The following is a 23,947-nucleotide window of genomic DNA, read 5'->3' as shown; positions in this document are numbered from 1 at the left end:
AACTCCGGCATTGAGGATTCGTGTAATCCTACACAATGTGTTCATCATCCAACAAGAGTGTAGAGTATGCATTTATCTATTCTGCTATGTGATCAATGTTGAGAGTGTCCACTAGTGAAAGTGTAATCCCTAGGCCTTGTTCCTAAATACTGCTATCGCTGCTTGTTTACTGTTTTACTGCGTTACTACTCGCTGCGTTACTACTGCTTGTTTACTCGTCTCGGGCAAAGCACTTTTCTGGTGCCGTTGCTACTACTTATTCATACCACCTCGTATTTCACTATCTCTTCGCCGAACTAGTGCACCTCTTAGGTGTGTTGGGGACACAAGAGACTTCTTGCTTTGTGGTTGCAGGGTTGCATGAGAGGGATATCTTTGACCTCTTCCTCCCCGAGATCGATAAACCTTGGGTAATCCACTTAAGGGAAACTTGCTGCTTGTTCTACAAACCTCTGCTCTTGGAGGCCCAACACCTGTCTACAAGAATAGAAGCTCCCGTAGACATCAAGCACTTTTCCGGCGCCGTTGCCGGGGAGGAAAGGTAAAAGGCATTCATACTCTGGTTCCGTGTAACGTGACTTTTCTCGGCGCCATTGTGTGTGTGCTCGAAGCTATTTCCTTTAGATCCTGCAATTGCATCTTTTTGTTTCTTGTTTACACTAGTTTGGCATAATGGACAACAATGAGCTTCTTATTCTATTTCCTGATTTAAGACATGGATGGTTTGATCCGAAAATTAAAAAAAACCATGGAACATATTAGTATGAACGCTTTGAACACCATTGTTGCTAATGATATGGAAAATTCTAAGCTTGGGGAAGCTGGCTTTGATGAGCATGATATTTTTAGTCCCCCCAAGCATTGAGGAGAAAATTTACTTTGATGATGCTTTGCCTCCTATTTATGATGATTATAATGATAGTAGTCTTTTAGTACCGCTCGTTATGGAGGATAAATTTGATTATGATTACAATATGCCTCCTATATTTGATGATGAGAATAATGATGATAGCTACTTTGTTGAATTTGCTCCCACTATTACTAATAAAATTGATTATGCTTATGTGGAGAGTAATAATTTTATGCATGAGGCTCATGATAAGAATGCTTTATGTGATAGTTATATTGTTGAGTTTGCTCATGATGCTACTGAAAGTTATTATGAGAGAGGAAAATATGGTTGTAGAAATTTTCATGTTACTAAAACACCTCTCTATGTGCTGAAATTTTTGAAGCTACACTTGTTTTATCTTTCTATGCTTATCACTTTGCTCTTCATGAACTTGTTTATTTACAAGATTCCTATGCGTAGGAAGCATGTTAGACTTAAATGTGTTTTGAATTTGCCTCTTGATGGTCTCTTTTGCTTCAAACACTATTTCTTGGGAGTGCATCATTAAAACTGCTGAGCCCATCTTAACGGCTATAAAGAAAGAACTTCTTGGGAGATAACCCATGTGTTATTTTGCTACAGTACTTTGTTTTATATTTGTGTCTTGGAAGTTGTTTACTACTGTAGAAACCTCTCCTTATCTTAGTTTTGTGTTTTGTTGTGCCAAGTAAAGTCGTTGATAGAAAGGTTGATACTAGATTTGGATTACTGCGCAGTTCCAGATTTCTTTGCTGTCACGAATCTGGGTCTACCTTCCTGTAGGTAGCTCAGAAAATTAAGCCAATTTACGTGCATGATCCTCAGATATGTGCGCAACTTTCATTCAATTTGGGCATTTTCATTTGAGCAAGTCTGGTGCCCTAATAAAATCCATCTTTACGGACTGTTCTGTTTTGACAGATTCTGCCTTTTATTTCGCATTGCCTCTTTTGCTATGTCGGATGAATTTCTTTGATCCATTAATGTCCAGTAGCTTTATGCAATGTCCAGAAGTGTTAAGAATGATTGTGTCACCTCTGAACATGTGAGTTTTTGATTATGCACTAACCCTCTAATGAGTTGTTTCAAGTTTGGTGTGGAGGAAGTTTTCAAGGGTCAAGAGAGGAGGATGATATACTATGATCAAGAAGAGTGAAAGCTCTAAGCTTGGGGATGCCCCGGTGGTTCACCCCTGCATATTCTAAGAAGACTCAAGCGTCTAAGCTTGGAGATGCCCAAGGCATCCCTTTCTTCATCGACAACATTATCAGGTTCCTCCCCTGAAACTATATTTTTATTCCGTCACATCTTATGCACTTTGCTTGGAGCGTCGGTTTGTTTTTGTTTTTGTTTTGTTTGAATAAAATGGATCCTAGCATTCACTTTATGGGAGAGAGACACGCTCCGCTGTAGCATATGGACAAGTATGTCCTTAGGCTCTACTCATAGTATTCATGGCGAAGTTTTTTCTTCGTTAATTTGTTATATGGTTGGAATCGGAAAATGCTACATGTAGTAACTCTAAAATGTCTTGGATAATTTGATACTTGGCAATTGTTGTGCTCATGTTTAAGCTCTTGCATCATATACTTTGCACCCATTAATGAAGAAACACTTAGAGCTTGCTAATTTGGTTTGCATATTTGGTTTCTCTAGAGTCTAGATAACATCTAGTATTGAGTTTTGAACAACAAGGAAGACGGTGTAGAGTCTTATGATGTTTACAATATGTCTTTTATGTGAGTTTTGCTGCACCGTTCATCCTTGTGTTTGTTTCAAATAAACTTGCTAGCCTAAGCCTTGTATCGAGAGGGAATACTTCTCATGCATCCAAAATACTTGAGCCAACCACTATGCCATTTGTGTCCACCATACCTACCTACTACATGGTATTTATCCGCCATTCCAAAGTAAATTGCTTGAGTGCTACCTTTAAAATTCCATCATTCACCTTTGCAATATATAGCTCATGGGACAAATAGCTTAAAAACTATTGTGGTATTGAATATGTACTTATGCACTTTATCTCTTATTAAGTTGCTTGTTGTGCGATGACCATGCTTCTGGGGACGCCATCAACTATTCTTTGTTGAATATCATGTGAGTTGCTATGCATGTCCGTCTTGTCTGAAGTAAGAGAGATCTACCACCTTTATGGTTGGAGCATGCATATTGTTAGAGAAGAACATTGGGCCGCTAACTAAAGCCATGAATCATGGTGGATGTTTCAGTTTTGGACATATATCCTCAATCTCATATGAGAATAATAATTGTTGCCACATGCTTATGCATTAAAGAGGAGTCCATTATCTGTTGTCCATGTTGTCCCGGTATGGATGTCTAAGTTGAGAATAATCAAAAGCGAGAAATCCAAAATGCGAGCTTTCTCCTTAGACCTTTGTACAGGCGGCATGGAGGTACCCCATTGTGACACTTGGTTAAAACATGTGCATTGCAAAGATCCGGTAGTCCAAGCTAATTAGAACAAGGTGCGGGCACTATTAGTATACTATGCATGAGACTTGCAACTTGTAAGATATAATTTTCATAACTCATATGCTTTATTACTACCGTTGACAAAATTGTTTCATGTTTTCAAAATAAAAGCTCTAGCACAAATATAGCAATCGATGCTTTCCTCTTTGAAGGACCATTCTCTTTACTTTTATGTTGAGTCAGTTCACCTATCTCTCTCCACCTCAAGAAGCAAACGCTTGTGTGAACTATGCATTGATTCCTACATACTTGCATATTGTACTTGTTATATTACTCTATGTTGACAATTATCAATGAGATATACATGTTACAAGTTGAAAGCAACCGCTGAAACTTAATCTTCCTTTGTGTTGCTTCAATGCCTTTACTTTGATTTATTACTTTATGAGTTAACTCTTATGCAAGACTTATTAATGCTTGTCTTGAAGTACTATTCATGAAAAGTCTTTGCTTTATGATTCACTTGTTTACTCATGTCATTACCATTGTTTTGATCGCTGCATTCATTACATATGTTTACAATATGATCAAGTTTATGATGGCATGTCACTCCGGAAATTATCTTTGTTATCGTTTTACCTGCTCGGGACGAGCAGAACTAAGCTTGGGGATGCTGATACGTCTCCGACGTATCGATAATTTCTTATGTTCCATGCCACATTATTGATGTTATCTACATGTTTTATGCACACTTTATGTCATATTCGTGCATTTTCCGGAACTAACCTATTAACAAGATGCCGAAGTGCCGGTTCCTGTTTTCTGCTGTTTTTGGTTTCAGAAATCCTAGTAACGAAATATTCTCGGAATCGGACGAAATCAAGACCCGGGTTCCTATTTTTCCCGGAACAATCCGGAACACCCGAGAGCCGCCGGAGGGAGGCCACGGGGGGCCCACACCACACCCGGCGCGGCCGAGGAGGGCCGCGCCGCCCTATGGTGTGGTGGCCCCGTGCCCCCTCCGAGGCTGCCCTTCCGCCTATTTAAAGCCTCCGTCGCGAAAACCCTATGACGAAGGACGAAACACACGAAAACCTTCCGGAGCCGCCGCCATCGCGAAGCCAAGATCCGGGGGACAGGAGTCTCCGTTCCGGCACCCTGCCGGAGCGGGGAAGTGCCCCGGAAGGCTTCTCCATCGACACCGCTGCCATCTCCACCGCCATCTTCATCACCGCTGCTCGCTCCCATGAGGAGGGAGTAGTTCTCCATCGAGGCTCGGGGCTGTACCGGTAGCTATGTGGTTCATCTCTCTCCTATGTACTTCAATACAATAATCTCATGAGCTGCCTTACATGATTGAGATTCATATGATGATGCTTGTAATCTAGATGTCATTATGCTAGTCAAGTGAATTTTACTTATGTGATCTCCAGAGACTCCTTGTCCCACGTGTGTAACGGTGACAGTGTGTGCACCGTGTGGGTCTCTTAGGTTATATTTCACAGAATACTTATTCACTGTTATGAAGAGCATAGTGAAGTGCTTATTTATATCTCTTTATGATTGCAATGTGTTTTGTATCACAATTTATCTATGTGCTACTCTAGCAATGTTATTAAAGTAGTTTTATTCCTCCCGCACGGTGTAATGGTGACGCGTGTGTGCATCCGTGTTAGTACTTGGCGTATGCTATGATTATGATCTCTTGTAGATTATGAAGTTAACTATTGCTATGATGGTATTGATGTGATCTATTCCTCCTACATAGTGTGAAGGTGACAGTGTGCATACTATGTTAGTACTTGGTTTAGTCGAATTGATCTTTCATGCACTCTAAGGTTATTTAAATATGAACATTGAATTGTGGAGCTTGTTAACTCCGGCATTGAGGATTCGTGTAATCCTACGCAATGTGTTCATCATCCAACAAGAGTGTAGAGTATGCATTTATCTATTCTCGCTATGTGATCAATGTTGAGAGTGTCCACTAGTGAAAGTGTAATCCCTAGGCCTTGTTCCTAAATATCGCTATCGCTGCTTGTTTACTCGTTTCATCTGCGTTACTACTGCTGCGTTATCGCTGCTTGTTTATCGTCCTGGGCAAAGCACTTTTCAGGTGCCGTTGCTACTACTTATTCATACCACCTGTATTTCACTATCTCTTCGCCGAACTAGTGCACCTCTTAGGTGTGTTGGGGACACAAGAGACTTCTTGCTTTGTGGTTGCAGGGTTGCATGAGAGGGATATCTTTGACCTCTTCCTCCCTGAGATCGATAAACCTTGGGTAATCCACTTAAGGGAAACTTGCTGCTGTTCTACAAACCTCTGCTCTTGGAGGCCCAACACTGTCTACAAGAATAGAAGCTCCCGTAGACATCAGCGGACAGGTCCGGAGAGGAGACCAAGCGTCCGTGGAATGTAGCTCTGTTGCGTCCTTTCTACTCTTGAAGTTGTGGTGTAAGAAGTTTCTTTTTGTACCTTATTTGCTATGAATGAAAGATGTCGGAACCTCGAATGAGTCTCGGGGACTACCCCACTAAAGTTGCATGTAACATGTTTATTTTTTTCAGTCTACCGGTTGCTTATTGAACGTTTTTTCTTTCCAGTTTAGTAGTGTGCTAAACCCTACCGGAGTCTTCGACTCTGCTGCTGTCCGCAACCCGGCTTCATGGCAAGCAAGATAAACCGGTAGGGGATAAGCACATGAACTGCGAAGAGGAAGAGCGGGAAAGAACGATCCGGAAAAATTTAACTAACCCCGGTTATACCGGTTTTTTGCAAATTTTTTGACTTATTTCTAAGTTCAAGAAAGTGCTTGCTTGGTAAAAGAACTTTGAGCTCATACGCCAAAAACGCCCAGAGAAGGTAGGCAGAGCCAAAGCAAAAGAGCCAAGTGTGCATCGAATTGGATGCGGAAACAATTTCGGAATCATTGCAGTGCAAGAAAAAGCAAATTAACAAGCAAATATGCTAAGGCAAACATAAGTTAATACCGGTATAGCGTACCGGCATAAACTATTGTACCACAACCAAAATAGAGATTAAGTTTTATCTTACATCATAGACCCCGGCATACCGGGGTAGAATTTAACGGGCAGTGTTTCCAAGTTAAACAGGGCAGGCCTATCACAGGCAATCAGATAACAGGCAATATTCAGGCAATAGGGGCTTCAGGGGGAGCAGCATCGACCTCGGGGGCTTCAGGGGGAGCAGCGTTGGCCTCGGGAGCTTCCGGCAGTACGTCCTCGGCACCCTCATCTTCACCTTCCTCTCCTTCCTCCTCATCGCTGAGGTAGTCCTTGACATCAGGAGGAGGAGGGATGAAGGTGCGAACCTGGGCGTACTCAGCGAGCCGGTAGGCCCGATCCTGCCGCTTGGCGGTAAGGACCGGGTCCAGATCAGTTGGAGCATCTTGGCGCACGCCAAGGAGCGCATCCAGATCCAAGTCCGGGTACTAGGAGCACGCGGAGCTCAGCGCGGTGTCAGCTCCAGCACGAGCTGCGGAGCACTGCCACTCACGAATCCGGCGCCCTGCTTCCTTTAGCCGGTTGGCGGTGAGGGTGATGTTGGCTGGCATCGCTTCTTCAGGCCACAGCACCTTGAAAAGTTGGATGGCGGCATCCGGTAGATCGGCAAGGAGCCGGTCCACTGAGTGCATATGTTGGACTCGAGCGGAAAGGGCGACCAGATAGTCGTACCCGTCCCAGTGCGCATCCATGTTGGGGAACTGCCGCGCCACCGGATCCTCCATCACCTTTTTCACGGCGTGCGTCTGATAGTCCGGGAAATGTTCTACAGGAAGAAGGGAAAAGCATAAGCGTAAGATACCGGAAAACAATCTACCGGAAGGAAAAGGAACACGAATACATTTTCAAAAAGAAAAAGCTTATAAGCGAAAGAAGGGACAAGGCAAGAGCTTACGGAGAGCCAGCGCATCAATCTGCATGACCAGCCGATCATATTCTTTATGATCAGTGGTCATAACCTCAATGTGGCGCTCCGCCGCTTTCCGCGCCTTCCTCTCCTCCTCCAGCTCTGCCCTCAGCACCGCATTGGAGTTCGTGGAATCATCCACAACCTCCGCCAGCCTGGCCTCGGCTGCGGCCTTGGCGTCCTTTAGATCTTGGTCATGCTGGAGCGCGGCCTGCATAGCCTGTTCCTTAAGCTCCCTGGAGGCGGTCTTCTGGGCATCCAGCGCCTCGTGGTGCTCCTTGATGAGCTGCTCCTTGATACGTCTCCGACGTATCGATAATTTCTTGTGTTCCATGCCACATTATTGATGATATCTACATGTTTTATACACACTTTATGTCATTATTATGCGTTTTCTGGAACTAACCTATTGACGAGATGCCGAAGGGCCAGTTGCTTGTCTTGCTGTTTTTGGTTTCAGAAATCCTAGTAACGAAATATTCTCGGAATTGGACGAAATCAACGCCCGAGGTTCCTATTTTGCCCGGAAGCATCCAGAACACACGAGAACCGCCAGAGAGGGGGCACAGGCCCACCAAACCCTAGGCCGGCGCGGCCAAGGGGGGCCCGCGCCCCCCTATTGTGTCGCCGCCTCTTCGACCCTCTGACTCCGCCTCTTCGCCTATAAAAAGGTCCCTGACCTAAAACCTCGATACAAAAAGCCACGGTACGAGAAACCTTCCAGAGCCGCCGCCATCGCGAAGCCAAGATCTGGGGGACAGGAGTCTCTGTTCCGGCACGCCGCCGGGACGGGGAAGTGCCCCGGAAGGCTCCTCCATCGACACCACCGCCATCTCCATCAACGCCGCTGTCTCCCATGAGGAGGGAGTAGTTCTCCATCAAGGCTCGGGGCTGTACCGGTAGCTATGTGGTTCATCTCTCTCCTATGTACTTCAATACAATAATCTCATGAGCTGCCTTACATGATTGAGATTCATATGATGATGCTTGTAATCTAGATGTCATTATGCTAGTCAAGTGGGTTTTACTTATGTGATCTCCGGAGACTCCTTGTCCCACGTGTGTAAAGGTGACAGAGTGTGTGCACCGTGTGGGTCTCTTAGGTCGTATTTCACAGAATACTTATTCACCGTTATGAATGGCATAGTGAAGTGCTTATTTATATCCCTTTATGATTGCAATGTGTTTTGTATCACAATTTATCCATGTGCTACTCTAGTGATGTTATTAAAGTAGTTTATTCCTCCTGCACGGTGTAATGGTGACAGTGTGTGCATCCGTGTTAGTACTTGGCGTAGGTTATGATTGTAAACTCTTGTAGATTATGGAGTTAACTATTACTATGATAGTATTGATGCGATCTATTCCCCCTTTCATAGCCTGTCGGTGACGGTGTGCATGCTATGTTAGTACTCGGTCTAAATTGCAATGGTCTATTATGCACTCTAGAGGTTACTTAAATAAGAACTCCGAATGTTGTGGAGCTTGTTTACTCCGGCTTGAGGGAGCTCTTGTAGCCCTACACAATGAATGGTGTTTGTTATCCAACAAGAGAGTGTAGAGTAGTTTTATTATGTGATTATTGTTCAGAGTGTCCACTAGTGAAAGTAGGATCCCTAGGCCTTATTTCCAAATATCGAATCTCCGTTTATTTACTGTTCTACTGCATGTTTACTTGCTGCCATATTTATTTTAGATTGTTATTACCACTCATATTCATCCATATTACTTGTATTTCACTATCTCTTTGCCGAACTAGTGCACCTATACATCTGACAAGTGTATTAGGTGTGTGTTGGGGGGATGACCCCCGGTATGCCAAAGGCATGCCAAACCGGATGGTTTGGGCCATCGAGATACCGGTTTGATGTTCTTGCCGGAAGCCTGGTAGGAATTTGGGAAAGCGAAGCTAGGCCGGTATCCCCAAGGGGGTATGCCGGAACCCGGTAAAGAAGATACCGGAAAGGAGAGCCTGTCGGCAGGACTGGTCAAAGATTGTCTCCAGAGCTAGAAGACAAAGATGAGCTAAGCAAAGTAACTTTTGACGAAGGGCTGACGATAAAGAGAAGGGTGACGGTCAAAGAAGCCGGAGGACGTCAGCGCCCCTGATTAAAGAGGACTCCGGTGTCATCTATGATTAAAGTAGCTTTGTAAAGTAGTTTGTCTAGTCAAAGATGCAATTAGGGTTTCTTCCAGTGTAAGCCACCCTCTCCCCTATATAAGGAGAGGGGGCACTGCCTCCTACAGGCGCGAGACCACGAGAGAGATAGAGAAGAACTCGTAACTTGTGTGAATCAATAAACATGATGATCTAGAGCGAGTTCTTCCTTGTGTCTTTCTTCTTCAACCTCCGGCCCTGGCCAAGTTCTTGAGGAAACCATCCGGAAGTTCATCACACCTGATCACAAACCCTCCCCGAATCCTCTTGCGTCCATTCGGCCCCAACTTAAGCCATCCTATGGCATCTGCTCGTTCACCACGACGACAGTTGGCGCCCACCGTGGGGCATGAAGTGGCGCATGCTGGAGTTCACATTCGGGCGGGCCTCCTCGAGTTCGCCGGCGAGCGGACGGTGTCTGCGCTCGTCCAGAGCTTCTACTCCATCGACTTCATCAACGACAACGCGGGCTGCTTCGCCAACGGCGGCATCTTCCCCAAGAACGGCCGCATCATCGAGTTCGGCAGCCACCGCATCTGCTTCGGCACCGTCCCTGTGCGCCAGCGCCTCTCGCCGGTGCTGGTGGCACCGGACCCGCCAAGATGGCTCTGTGCTGGTCGCGCCGCCGGCAGCGTCGAGGTAATGATGACCGGTGTGGCTGGTGCAGGAAAGGAGGTTGCGGCTGAAGGTGCTGGTCGCGCGGTTTCGACCCGTGCGGCTAAGCCACCGCTGGAGCGTGACACCGGCGCGCCGGGAGCGTCTTCCGCACCACCGGCAACACCTCTCCAAGCGGCGATGAGCGCGCTGGCAACCCCCATCGCGCAGAACATCGACCCGGCAGCGGCTCAGGCGGAGCTGGAGGCGCGGCGCCTGAGGATACTCGAGAGCGGCAAAGACGTCGTCAAGGCGCAGCGCGAGCTGAACCTAACCGTACGTGAGTATAACGCTGCCCATGGCTTTGCTTCGTTAGCGCTCATGCTGCTGGGATACCGGAAAACCGGCTTAAGGCTCGCAATCTAGACCAGGATTTGCGTAAGGAGATTCTTACCGGCAAGAGTACCTCTGCATCTGTTAGCATTGTAGAGAAACCTAAGTACAGCAGTCCGGATAAAACCATAAAAGCTGCTAAGGCTGCTGTAGATTTGTGTGACTCGCTTACCGGAGAGGCTGCGGCAAAGCAACAAGAGCGTGTCGGAGAGCTGCTAGATACGCGTAGAGCAGACGAACGCCGAGCAGTCGGCTAAGCTGAACAAGGCTATAGCCTCGAAATCCGCGCGTTCAACAAAGAATGCCGGAAGCAAGTCCCATGGGCAGGCCTCGTCCCCCCATCCGGACAGAAGAAAAGAAAAAGAAGTGAACGCACGACAGATGACTGTGTATGATCCGGTTCTTGCCGGTAAGCAAAAAGCCGGGCAACACGATGCCGGTAGAAAAAGCCAAGGGGCAGAACGAGGCTACGCCAAGGAAGGCTATGCCGGAAACAATCATGCCGGTAGACATGAAACCGGGCAAAACTATCCGGCTGCAAGGGCAGCGTACGATGATGATGAGGAGGAGATGCCTCCGCCAAGGTACCGGCAGGCAAGGGCCGCGGCACCAGAACGTTACGATGAAGCCGATTCTAGCGAGACCGGCAGCATACCGGAACCCGTTGGGGGAACGCTTGGGAGAGAGATACTTACCGGAACGGGATGCGAGGCACCGTCCGGATAGAGTGTACTTGTCGGAAATGATCGAGGAGGAAGGTCCTCCGGGTCCAAAGTGCTTTGGCCCAAGAATCATGAGAGAAAAACCACCGGTTCGCAACTTCACGTTGCCCCGTGACACTAAAAACATACGATGGCACTACGAAGCCGGAAGATTGGCTCGCGGATTACGTGACCGCGGTATACGTCGCGGGCGGTGGAGGAACCGTAGCAGGAGGAGGAAACCGGCGTTGGGCCGTGAGGATCATACCATCGTTTACGGTTGGACCGGCAAGAATCAGGCTAAACAACTTGCCGGCAGGAAGCATAAATGGCTGGCTGGATTTTGAGGAGGCTTTTGTGAGCAATTTCAGCAGCACCTATCAAAGGCCAAACAGGCCGCAGCAACTTGCTCTGTGTGTGCAACGCCCGAACGAAACAGACCGGGATTATCTGGCCCGGTGGAACACCACAAGGAACTCTTGTGAAGGGGTAATCGAGGCACAGGCCATTGCTTGGTTTAGCAGTGGATGCAAAAGAGGTTCGCCGTTGTGGCAAAAGCTGCAGCGGAACATGCCGACAACGTTGGCAGAGATGATACGTGTGGCGGATAACTATGCGTTGGGAGACCCAACGCAGCCGGCAGTACAACCTGAACCGGAACAGCTACGCCAAGAGCAACACCGGGACAACCGGAATAACAAAAGGAGGGAAGATTTCCCGGATCGAAGGTATGGCTCGCAGCAAGTTGCTGCTGTGCAGGAAAACTCTGATGCCAGCGGCAGCCAGAGGCAAAGAACCGGATCGCAGCCATGGGCGGGTCCAAAGAAACAGTGGGTGGAAAAGAAACCCTGGGTCCAGAAAAGAAACTGGCAAGAACCCGCAAAGTACACCATGGAAGCTGCCATGGACCAACCATGCACGGTGGCACACACCGAATCCGGCACACCCGTCAAACCATCCGACGAAGGATTGTACCTGGACCAAGTACTTGATGGAAAAGGGGCGGTAAAAGATGCCCAAGGGCGAGGAGGCAATGCGATGATGCCACCACCGGACATGCCGCGGCAGCAACAGCTACCGCCACCACCGCCGCTTACCGGGCCAAACGCTTTACCGGTGCAGCCAAACCGGCAGCAGTACCAGCAGGTTAACCGGGTGGAGCAAGATGATAACCAACCACCTCCACCGGCACCTTTAGGCCGGAATGTTTACGAAGACCCGCATCTGTGCTGTGTTGTTTTTGTCACTGAGCCGACAGACAGGCAAAGTATGCATCGCCGCTCCATGGAAGTAAATGCGGTGATGCCGGCAGTGCCCAGATACATGCAGTGGTCCAACCAGGAAATTGCTTGGTCGATCAAGGATCACCCCAAAATCATGCCGAATCCGGGCGGATATGCTCTTGTTGTGGACCCAATCATGAAAGGGCCGCAAACTCGAGTGAAGTTCAGCAAGGTGCTGATAGACAATGGCAGCGAGCATCAACATCATGTACAAGCACACCATGCATACGGCTGGGCATAACGAGAAAACATGCTTCAGCCAACGCGCACGACTTTCCATGGAATCGTTCCGGGTTTGTCCTGCGCACCGGTTGGAAAAGTCCGGGTGGACGTGTCGTTTGGAGGGACGTGACAATTGCCGGGTTGAGACCATGCGTTTGAGGTGGTGGACTTAGATAGTCCGTACCATGCTTGCTGGGAGCCGGCGGCGGCCTTCATGGCCTCGACCCACACGGCGTATCTCAAGATGAAGATGCCGGCACCTCGTGGACCTCTGACCGTGGTGGGAAACTACAAGATCTCGCTGGAAACAGCATCTGCCGGATCGAACCTAGCGGAATCGCTGGTGATCGCGGAGGAAAAGAAAAGGATGCAAACGGCTGTTGCGCTGGCTCAATCCTCACAGTTGAGCTTAGCGGCAATGAGTGCAAGTCTGAGCGCTCCGGCGTTCAAACCGTCAAAGGAAACAAAGGACATTGTGTTGGATCCGGCTTACCCAGAGCGCACCGTTCGTATCGGTGCCGGCCTCGATCAAGCATAGGAAAGCGCGCTCGTCAGCTTCCTCCGTGAGAATCGGAATATCTTTGCCTGGTCAACTGAAGATTTGGTAGGTGTTCCGAGGGAGCTGGCTGAGCACTCCTTGAACGTTCGGAAAGATGCCAAGCCGGTGGGACAACCCTTGCGCCGGTTCGCTGAAGATAGAAGAAAGATCATAGGAGAAGAGGTAACCAAACTGCTTGTTGCCAAATTCATTGTGGAGGTCACGCACACAGAGTGGCTGGCCAACCCGGTGATGGTTGAAAAGAAGAAAGATGAAAACCTGGAAGCAAAGGCTCCGAAGGTGTGGCGCATGTGCATCGACTACACCAACCTGAACAAAGCTTGCCCAAGAGATCCTTTTCCTTTGCCACGAATCGATCAAGTGATTGATTCAACCGCTGGGTGTGAGTTGTTGTCCTTCCTGGATGCCTATTCCGGTTTCCACCAGATTCCCTTGAAAAAGGAAGATCAAATAAAAACTGCGTTCATTACCCCGCACGGGGCTTACTGCTATATCACTATGCCTTTTGGTTTGCGCAACGCTGGTGCAACGTACCAGCGCTGTATGCAAAAATGCTTGTTTGATCAAATCGGAAAGAATGTGCAGGTGTATGTGGATGACATCGTAATAAAAACTAAGGTAAAAGATACCCGATCGATGATCTCCGGCAAACGTTTGATAACCTAAGAAGGTTCCGGATGAAACTCAATCCGGCAAAATGTACCTTCGGTGTTCCTGCAGGCAAGCTGCCGGGTTTCCTCGTCTCAAGCCGAGGCATTGAGGTCAATCCGGTTAAGATTTGGGCAATCGAAAGAATGACAATACCACAGGATCCGAAGGACATACAAAAGTTTACCGGAAGCTTAGCATCGCTAAGCCGGTTCATAAGCGAGTTAGGAGAAAAGGCCTTGCCGTTGTATGCCTTAATGAGAAAATCCGATAAGTTCGTCCGGACCCCTCGATGCGGACGCGAGCATTCAAGGAGCTGAAAACGATGTTAGCTACCGCGCCAATATTAGCTTCGCCGTTGGAAAGAGAACCGATGTTGTTATACATAGCAGCAACCAACCGGGTCGTGAGTGTTGTTGTGGTAGTAGAAAGAGAAGAGGAAGGAAAAACCGTCCAGAGGCCGGTATACTACCTGAGCGAGGTGCTCTCCCTCTCAAAGCAAAACTACCCGCACTTCCGAGAAAATGACCTATGGCGTGTTTATGGCCGCCACAAAGCTCAAGCACTACTTCGAGGAACATCCTATGAAGGTGGTGAGTGAAGCACCCATCTACGACATCATGTGCAACAAAGACGCCGGCGGCCGGATTGCAAAATGGGCGATCCGAGATATCACCATACGTGCCGGTGTATGAAAGAAGAGATGCCATAAAATCACAGGCTTCGGCTGATTTCCTCGTTGATTGGGCGGAGATGCAATACAAACCGCCGGATCAGAAGATAGAGTATTGGAAAATGCACTTTGATGGATCCAAGCTCAAGGAGGGTCTAGGTGCCGGTGTGGTGCTTACTTCACCAAAAGGAGACCACCTCCGGTATGTTTTGCAAGTACATTTCAGGGCATCAAACAATGTCGCTGAATATGAAGCTTTGATCCATGGGCTTAAGGTCGCAAAAGAAATCGGTGCGCACCGGATCATTTGCTATGGGGATTCAGATCTTGTGGTACAGCAGTGTTCCGGAGATTGGGATGCAAAAGATGCCAACATGACCTCGTACCGGTTTCACGTGCAAAAGATTGCCGGATTCTTCGAAGGTTGTGAGTTTCACCATGTACCGCGTGCGAGAAAATGAAGGCTGCGGATGCTTTGTCCAAGATAGGCTCATCCCGACAAGAAATTCCTCCCGGAATAGCTTTGGCACACCTGAGAGTACCATCAATCAAGCCAAGTCCAGAGTCGGAATCAATTTTTGTACCGGAGTCACACGTGGTGCCCATGGATATCGATGAAGGGAACCCGGGGACTGCTCCGGCAAACCCGGGGACTGCTCCGGCAAGCTCGGGGACTGCCGTACCCGTATCGGAAGAAATGATGCTGGTGGATAGCATGGAGATAGATGCACCGGTGTTTTTGGTTCGAGAGATACCGTCATGGGCTAAACCTATTAAGGAATTCCTAATCAACGGCACCTTGCCGGCCGATGAAAATGAGTCGAGGAGGATACAAAGAAGGTCCAAAGCTTACACATTCATCAATGGTGAGGTGTACAAGAGAAGCGTTACCGGTGTCCTTCAAAGATGTGTGGAACCGGAAGAAGGAAAAGAGATGCTAGAGGAAATTCACCAAGGAGAATGTGGGCATCATGCCTCATCAAGGGCGCTGGTAGCGAAAGTGTTTCGGCATGGGTTTTACTGGCCCACTGCTTTGGAGAATGCTGAGGATTTGGTAAGAAAATGCAACGGGTGCCAGAGGTACGCCAAGCAAAATCATACCCCAGCGTCCGGTTTAAAGACAATACCGCTAACATGGCCGTTTGCTGTTTGGTGCCTTGACATGGTTGGCCCATTCAAGACTGCAAGGAGCGAGTATGACTCACATCTTGGTCATGGTGGATAAGTTCACCAAATGGCTAGAAGTAAAACCTATCGCAAAGTGTGATGGACATACGAGCTGTGAAATTCTTGAAAGATGTCATCTTGCGGTATGGATACCCGCACAGCATCATCACTGACAATGGAACCAACTTTGCTCAAGGTGAGTTCAAAAGGTTCTGTGAGGATAAGAATATCCGGTTGGATTTGTGCTCGGTGGCACATCCACAAGGCAACGGCCAAGTGGAAAGAATGAATGCTTTGGTACTCTCCGGTATCAAACCCAGACTCATTGACGCAGTGGAAAAAGCACCCGGGTGTTGGCTTGATGAGATACCATCAGTGCTATGGAGTATAAGAACAACTCCAAACCGGTCTACCGGATACACTCCGTTCTTCATGGTCTATGGAGCAGAAGCGGTCATACCAACCGACATCATCCATGACTCACCAAGAGTACAGCTCTATACTGAGCAAGAGGTCAAAGAGGCCAGAGAAAATGATGTGGACTTGCTAGAAAGCAAGAGAGCTAGCTTTGGCAAGAACAGCCATTTACGAGCAAAACCTCAGACGCTATCATGACCGGAAAGTTAATCCAAGAGTCTTCCGGGAAGGAGACCTTGTGCTTCGCCTAGTGCAGCACACTGAAGGCCGGCATAAGCTCTTGCCACCTTGGGAAGGTCCCTTCATTGTAAGCAAGGTGCTTCACAATGATGCATACTACCTAATTGATGCACAGGAGTGGAAAGAAGGAAAGGCGGACAAGTCCGGAGAGGAGAGCAAGCGTCCATGGAACATAGCTCATGTTGCGTCCTTTCTACTCTTGAAGTGGTGGTGTAAGAAGTTCCTTTTTTGTACCTTATATGCTATGAATAAAAGATGCCGGAACATTGAATGAGTCTCGGGGACTACCCCAATAAGATTGCATGTAACTTGTCTATTTTTTCGGTTTACCGGTTGCTTATTGAATGTTTTATCTTTCCGGTTTAGTAGTGTGCTAAATCCTACCGGAGTCTTCGACTCTGCTGCTGTCCATAAACCGGCTTCATGGCAAGCAAGATAAACCGGTAGGGGATAAGCACATGAACTGCAAGAAGGGAAAGCGAGGAAAGAACAATCCGGAAAATTTAACTAACCCCGGTTAAACCGGTTTTTTGCAAAATTTCAAAGTTATTTCTAAGTTCAAGAAGATGTTTGTTTGGTGAAAGAACCTTGTGCTCATACGCCAAAGAACGCCCGGAGAAGGCAGGCGAGCCAAGGCAAAAGAACCAAGTATGCATCAAATTGGATGCGGAAACAATTGGGAAATCTTTGCTGTGCAGGATAAAAGCAGAACCAAAAGGCAAATGTGCTAAAGCAACTTAGAAATACTTAGCTACCGGTATAACTTACCGGCAGGAAATGTTGTACGGCAACCACAAGCGAACTTAAGGTTTTACATCATAAGCCCCGGCATACCGGGGCAGAATTTAACAAACATTGTTTTTGAGACAAGCGGGGCCAACGGATAAGTCACGGGCAAACATGTGATGAAGGTCATCGAGCAGCGGGGGCGTCGGGTGGAGCAGCACCGGCCTCGGCATCTTCGGGGGAGCGGCGCGGCCGGGAGCTCCGGCGGCACATCCTCGGCGGCCTCATCTTCATCTCCCTCGTCTTCTTCTTCCTCATCGCTGAGGTAGTCCTTGACGCCAGGGGGAGGAGGGATGAAGGTGCGGACTTCGGCATACTCAGCAAGCCGGTATGCCCGGTCCTGCCGCTTCGCGGTAAGCGCCGGATCCGTGTCCGTAGGAGCATCGGCGCGTACGCCTTGGAGAGCATCCAGATCCGGAGCGAGGATACCATGAGCACGCGGAGCGCAGCGCCGTGTCGAGCTCCGGCACGAGCCGCGGAGCATTGCCACTCACGGATCCGGTGCCCGGCATCTTTGAGCCGGTTGGCGGTGAGCGTGATGTTCTCCGGCAGCTCCTCCTCAGGCCACAGCACCTTGAAGATTTGGATGGCGGCAGTTGGCAGGTCGGCAAGAAGCCGGTCGACGCAGCGCATGTGTTGGACCCGCGCTGAGAGGGCGACAAGATAGTCGTACCCATCCCAATGCGCGTCCATATTGGGAAATTCCCGCGCAATCCGATCCTCCCTCACCTTCTTCACGGCATAGACCTGAGATTCCGGGAAATGCTCTGAAGAAGAGGCAAGAAAAAAGCATAAGCATGAAATACCGGAAGAAAATATGTCGGAAAAAGCAAGGAACAAAGATGCATTTTCAAAAAGAAGAAAGCTTATAAGCGAAAAAAGGGGCAAGGCGAGGAGCTTACGGAGAGCGAGCGCATCTATCTTCATAACCAACCGGTCGTATTCCCGGTGATCGGTGGTCATGGTCTCAATGAGACGCTCCGCTGCCTTCCGCGCCTTCCTCTCCTCATCTAGCTCTGCCGTCAGAACGGTGTTGGAGTTCGTGGAGTCATCCACAACCTCCGCCAACACGGCCTCGAGCATGCAACCTGGGCGTCCTTCATGGCTTGATCATGCCGGAGCGCGGCCTGTATGGCCTGTTCCTTAAGCTCCCCCAAGGCGGTCTTCTGGGCCTCCAGCGCCTCGTTGTGCTCCTTGAGGAGCTGCTCCTTCTCGCCTAAATACCGGAAAGAAAAGTCTTAGCAAGCAACACTAGAAAGGAAGGTTAGCGAGAAAAAGAAAGGATGGTACCTTGAAGCTTGGCAACACTGGGCCTTCGGGGCCTCGAGGCTAGCTTCCGGAACAAGCTGTTAAACAAAAAATGCGTAGATATCAAAGAAGGAAACATTCCGGTGAAAAGATGCCGGGGAAAAAGAAACAATACCAACCTTGGCGGTGGTCGTGGGCTTCAGCAAGGTCCCGATGCTCCCACAGAAGCTCCTCAAAGAGTTGCTTCCGGGCGTCAGCAGTGCTCTGTTCAAAGGAAGGTGGTTGTGAGAAAGAAAGAAACAAGGTTTTAACCCGAAACTCGGGGACTGGCAGTGCCGGTTTTGCGCTAAGTTTTTAAGCTAAGTTTTGCGCTAAGAACAAGGTTCTTAACCCGAAACTCGGGGACTGGCCGGTTTTGCGCTAGGTTTTGAGCAGTTCTAGAAAGTTTTTTAAGTAACTAAGTTTTGCGCTAAGAACAAGGTTCTTAACCCGAAACTCGGGGACTGGCAGTGCCGGTTTTACGCTAAGTTTCTAAGATAAGTTTTGCGCTAAAAGCTGCGCTCTCACCACAAAACTCGGGGACTGGGAAGATAGACAAGAGAGAAACCGGCACAAAACTAAAAAGATAGACAAGATCCGGAAAGAAAAGAAACCGGCATAAACAGAAATTATAAAGAGAGTTAGTAAAACTTACCACCACATTGTTGGTAGCATCGTACCAGGCACTGTCGAACTCTTTCATGGCGCGTTTAAGCCGAATGAAATGTTCTTCAGTGGACCGAGCCCCGGCAGGATCTGGTGCCGGAAGGCGATCCTTTCCCAGGCCGCGGGTTGAAGCAGAGATATCCGCCTCATTCCACTTCTGGGCATAGGGGAGAAGGTGCCCCAGGTCCTTGCCCGCGCGCTTCAGATCGATAATCCGGCCCAGGAGGCCGGTGGGCTTGTCCTGTGCGGCGAGGGCAGCAGGGCCGACGTGCAGCACCACGTCCCCCGAGCCGCCTGAGGCGGCGCCCTCCACAGCCTTGCCACGGGAAGCCCCGGGCTTGAGGAACTTGGTGATCTTGGGGGTCCCGGACGGCGCCGGTTGCTTGGCCGCGGAAGGTCCTTGGCTGGGCGGCGGTGTCGGCGTGGCCTCGGGAGCAGGAGAAAATACCGGCGCGGAAGTATCCGGCGCGGTGGGGGAAGAGCTCGGCTGTTTCTTCTTCTTCTTCGGGGGAGGAGGAACCAGAGGTTCCGCCTGCCCGGCATCAGTCTGGCCGGCGCCGATGTTGCTGGCGCCGGTATCTTGAGTCTCTGGAGGGGAAGTGAGGTCCTCCTCCGCGCGGTGATCTGGAGGTGTTGGGGCCGCGCGCCCCGAACTTGTATTGCCTCCCGAAGGGGAGGCAGAGGTGTTGCCGGCACCAGATAGTACCGGACTTGAATGAGGAGGAGGAGGAGTTGAAGTCCTCGCGGAGCCAGCGGAGCCGGAGGAGCCAAGCTCAAGCGCAGGGCTGAAAGAAAGGAAAAAGAGAACGAGTTGGAAAAAGCAACCGGAGAGGAACCCGGTGGAAACAAAGAAAGTATAAAGAAGAACTAAAAACTTACCGGAAGACATCGGCATCCGCTTCTGCTTGTAGCGCTTGGTGCCAACCTCCTTCCCTCCTATGACTTCAGTCCGAGGACGTTTGCCAGAGGGAGCGTGGCTGGGGCCGGCGTCAGCGGTTGGGGGATCACTCCTCTGGCCTTCGGCCATGAGGTTATCCAAGAACTCATCCCCAGCCTCGGCTTGCAGAGGAGGCACATGCTCATGGACCTGTGGGTTGTTGCTTGTTCGAGGGAATGTCTACGAACGGAAGTAACAAAAAGAGCATAAGAAAACGAACGAGAAAGGCTACCTCAAGTATGGTCAAATCATCGGACGAACCAGGCTGGTTCCGGCGGAGACTTGCCGAGGCGGGAAGCTGGAGTCCGGCCCATCCTTAGATCCAGCCAATGAATGACAGGATCCGGATCGTACTTGTCCAGGGGCCTCTTCTGGACAGGGCCTCGCCGATCTGAATCAATCCGGGGGAGGCGAGCCTTGGCCTGAAAACAAAGGAAGAAAGAAAGATTAGACGCTAGTGCAAAAGTTACCGGTAATACGACCTAAGCCGCATATTTTCTTACATCTTTGGACGGAGGATTCCTGGCGCTGAGAGGGCAAAGGCCCCACTCCCAGTCATCCGGCATGTCCGTTTGGCAGATTTGGCTTGCCTTTAGGACCACGTCCTTTTTGCTCAAGGCCAGGCCGGTGATCTTGGTGGGATCACCGGGGCCGTACATCTCACTAATCTTGTGAGCGCGCTGCTTGGGGGAAGCACCCGGCGGCTGATGAAGGTGCGGATGATATCGTCGGAGCAGATGTTGGTGTCCTTCATCAACCTCAGCATGAAGCGCACCACCCGGTTCGTCTCGGTATGATCCGTACCGGGGTTGTACTGCCAATTGGTCTTGGCGGGCGGCGCCGGGTTGAACGCCGGCAAGTTGATGAGGTCCTCGTCGCCCGCGTTCTTCACATAAAAGAACGTCGTCTGCCACAACCGGCAGGACTCGAGGCCGTTGAACTTAAAAAAGGGGCTCCCTTGGCGGGAGCCGATGATGCAAGACCCGCATTGAACGGGGGGTTTGGGCTTAGGAATGTCCTTGCCCTGGACCGGAGTTGATCCGGAGGGAGAAAAAGCGGGCAAACGTCTCTCGAGCGGGACGGATGCCAATGTAGCCCTCCATGAAGGCCACAAAGCAAGAAAGGTAAAAAACGGCATTGCCGGGAAGGTGGTGAGGTTGGAGGCGATAGAAGTTGAGGAATTGACGAAAGAAATCAGAGGCGGGAAGGCCGAAGCCACGCTCAAAATGAGCAAGAAAAACAACGGCTTCACCGGGTTCAAGCACCGGTTGGATCTCGTCGCCTGGAGGCCGGCAGATGACTCCTTCCGGAATCCTCCTAGACCGGTAGAGCCAGTCGATCTCATACTGGGTCACGTCGGAACCTCTCCAGGCTCCGCGTGTCTTGTCCTTTCCGGAGGCCCGGCTAGATGTGCCGGCCTCTTGTTTCCGGCTGGATGCCCGATCCATCCGGGCGAGGTCTTCGGTTAACCCGTCGGAGGTGCTACTACCTTGGTTGCTAGAGGTGGCAGCGGGGAGAGACCCTTCGCTAGACATAAGGATCTAGGAGATGCCGAAATCTACCGAGAAACAGTTTTCCCCAAACGGACCCTCGCGCGAAGATCTACGAATAAGAAGAAAAGCAAAACAAAGAACGGATAAATACTCTACCGCCCCCAAGATCCGAAGTGCAAGAAAGAAAGGGGTAAACGCGCATCGGGCCTAACCTGAGGCGGCGGAGTCGCGGAGGAAGAGGTTCGCCGGAGGAACGGCAAGCCTGCGGCCAGCGAGGAAGTCCGTCGACGGCGAGGCGGAGAAGTTCTCGAAGAAGTACGAATGCAGCGTACGCGGAGAGCGCGCTGCAGAGGGTTCCCGCACGAGGAGGTCCGGCGGAACGGCGGCGTGAGTTCGCCGGGCGACGGGCTCGGCGAGCGGCGGCGGACGGAGAACGGTGAAGGCACGGAGTCGAAGAGCACTGTGCGCGAGGAAGTGGAGAATGCGAGAAGAGGAAGAACGGGCGGCGGTTGCGCTTATAAAGAAGAAGGGGAGTGGGCTGAAAACCGGCCGGGCCATGGCGGTTCGCCTCGCGGCCCGCGGCGGTTCGCACCATGGGCCGCCACGTGTCGGAGAAATACACGCGAAAAGATAAGAGGCCACACGGAGGCACACAGGAAATCCAGAACGGCTAGTGGGATCCGCAGCGGTGCATTAAATGGGCGTGCGGGAGTCGAAGCGAAATGACAACTGACACTGGCGCGTCAGTCACAGTGCGCATGTCTCTGTCAGGCGCGGGGCCCGAGATATTCTCGACTTCTCCGAGGAAGTGTTTAATGATTAAGATACCGGAAGACAAGATACCGGGGAATGACTTGCGAGGAAAAGATAAGGAAGATCCGGGCAAAGATGCCGGACCCGAGCCTAACGTCGGATGGATCAAACCGGTATCCAAAGACATAAGAACCTGGCATGGTCTGTTGGATAGAATCCGCCAGACTATACCAGCTTCGGGGACTAATGTTGGGGGGATGACCCCCGGTATGCCAAAGGCATGCCAAACCGGATGGTTTGGGCCATCGAGATACCGGTTTGATGTTCTTGCCGGAAGCCTGGTAGGAATTTGGGAAAGCGAAGCTAGGCCGGTATCCCCAAGGGGGTATGCCGGAACCGGTAAAGAAGATACCGGAAAGGAGAGCACTGTCGGCAGGACTGGTCAAAGATTGTCTCCAGAGCTAGAAGACAAAGATGAGCTAAGCAAAGTAACTTTTGACGAAGGGCTGACGATAAAGAGAAGGGTGACGGTCAAAGAAGCCGGAGGACGTCAGCGCCCCTGATTAAAGAGGACTCCGGTGTCATCTATGATTGAAGTAGCTTTGTAAAGTAGTTTGTCTAGTCAAAGATGCCATTAGGGTTTCTTCCAGTGTAAGCCACCCTCTCCCCTATATAAGGAGAGGGGGCACTGCCTCCTACAGGCGCGAGACCACAGAGAGAGATAGAGAAGAACCTGTAACTTGTGTGAATCAATAAACATGATGATCTAGAGCGAGTTCTTCCTTGTGTCTTTCTTCTTCAACCTCTGGCCCTGGCCAAGTTCTTGAGGAAACCATCCGGAAGTTCATCACACCTGATCACAAACCCTCCCCCGAATCCTCTTGCGTCCATTCGGCCCCAACTTAAGCCATCCTATGGCATCTGTCTGTTCACCACGACGACAGTGTGTTGGGGACACAAGAGACTTCTTGTATCGTACTTGCAGGGTTTCTTGAGAGGGATATCTTTGACCTCTACCTCCCTGAGTTCGATAAACCTTGGGTGATTCACTTAAGGGAAACTTGCTGCTGTTCTACAAACCTCTTCTCTTGGAGGCCCAACACTGTCTATAGGAATAGAAGCGTGTGTAGACATCACCATGCTACTAGATACGTGGTTGGGATATCATGATGAGATGAGATGGAAAAAATGTTTTTGTTATAAATGAAAACAACTTGATGAATGGAACACCTGGGCGGATTGGTAGGAGTGGAGAGTCTGCACGGTGAAATTTGGTGGGGTCCGCTGCCCAGGAACAAAAGAGATTGGACAAGTTCTTTATTTAGTAGCTTCTTGTACAGCCGCATGTCATATGGGCTCTGTCTTGACTAAGTAGGTTGTAGGAACATGTCCTGACGTGACCAGCAGATGTAGTTGTGTAGGTTGGAATGAGTCCGTCCAGATGGCTCAGGGCCTTACTTCCGAAAATAGTCTCGTCTTTGTCTTCTCCCAACCATTTGAGAAAAATGAGCATCATGGTGGAAAAGGGGCTGAGTAAGTCCTGCGGGTAAAGTGTGCAAACCTCTGCAGAGTGTTAAAAACTAAGTACTTAGCCGTGTCCCCGGTTACGGACAACTTTGAGCAACTAGACCTGAAGCTGTTGGAAGATCTCTCTCATCCCAATTTCATAATAAAACTTGATGGGTAAACTTGGGTAGTAATGTATGAAGCTGGATCGTTTGGTGTCTAT

The sequence above is a fragment of the Lolium rigidum genome, chromosome 7 (assembly GCF_022539505.1).
Source record: "Lolium rigidum isolate FL_2022 chromosome 7, APGP_CSIRO_Lrig_0.1, whole genome shotgun sequence".
Taxonomy (NCBI): domain Eukaryota; kingdom Viridiplantae; phylum Streptophyta; class Magnoliopsida; order Poales; family Poaceae; genus Lolium; species Lolium rigidum.
This window is presented reverse-complemented; position numbering follows the sequence as displayed.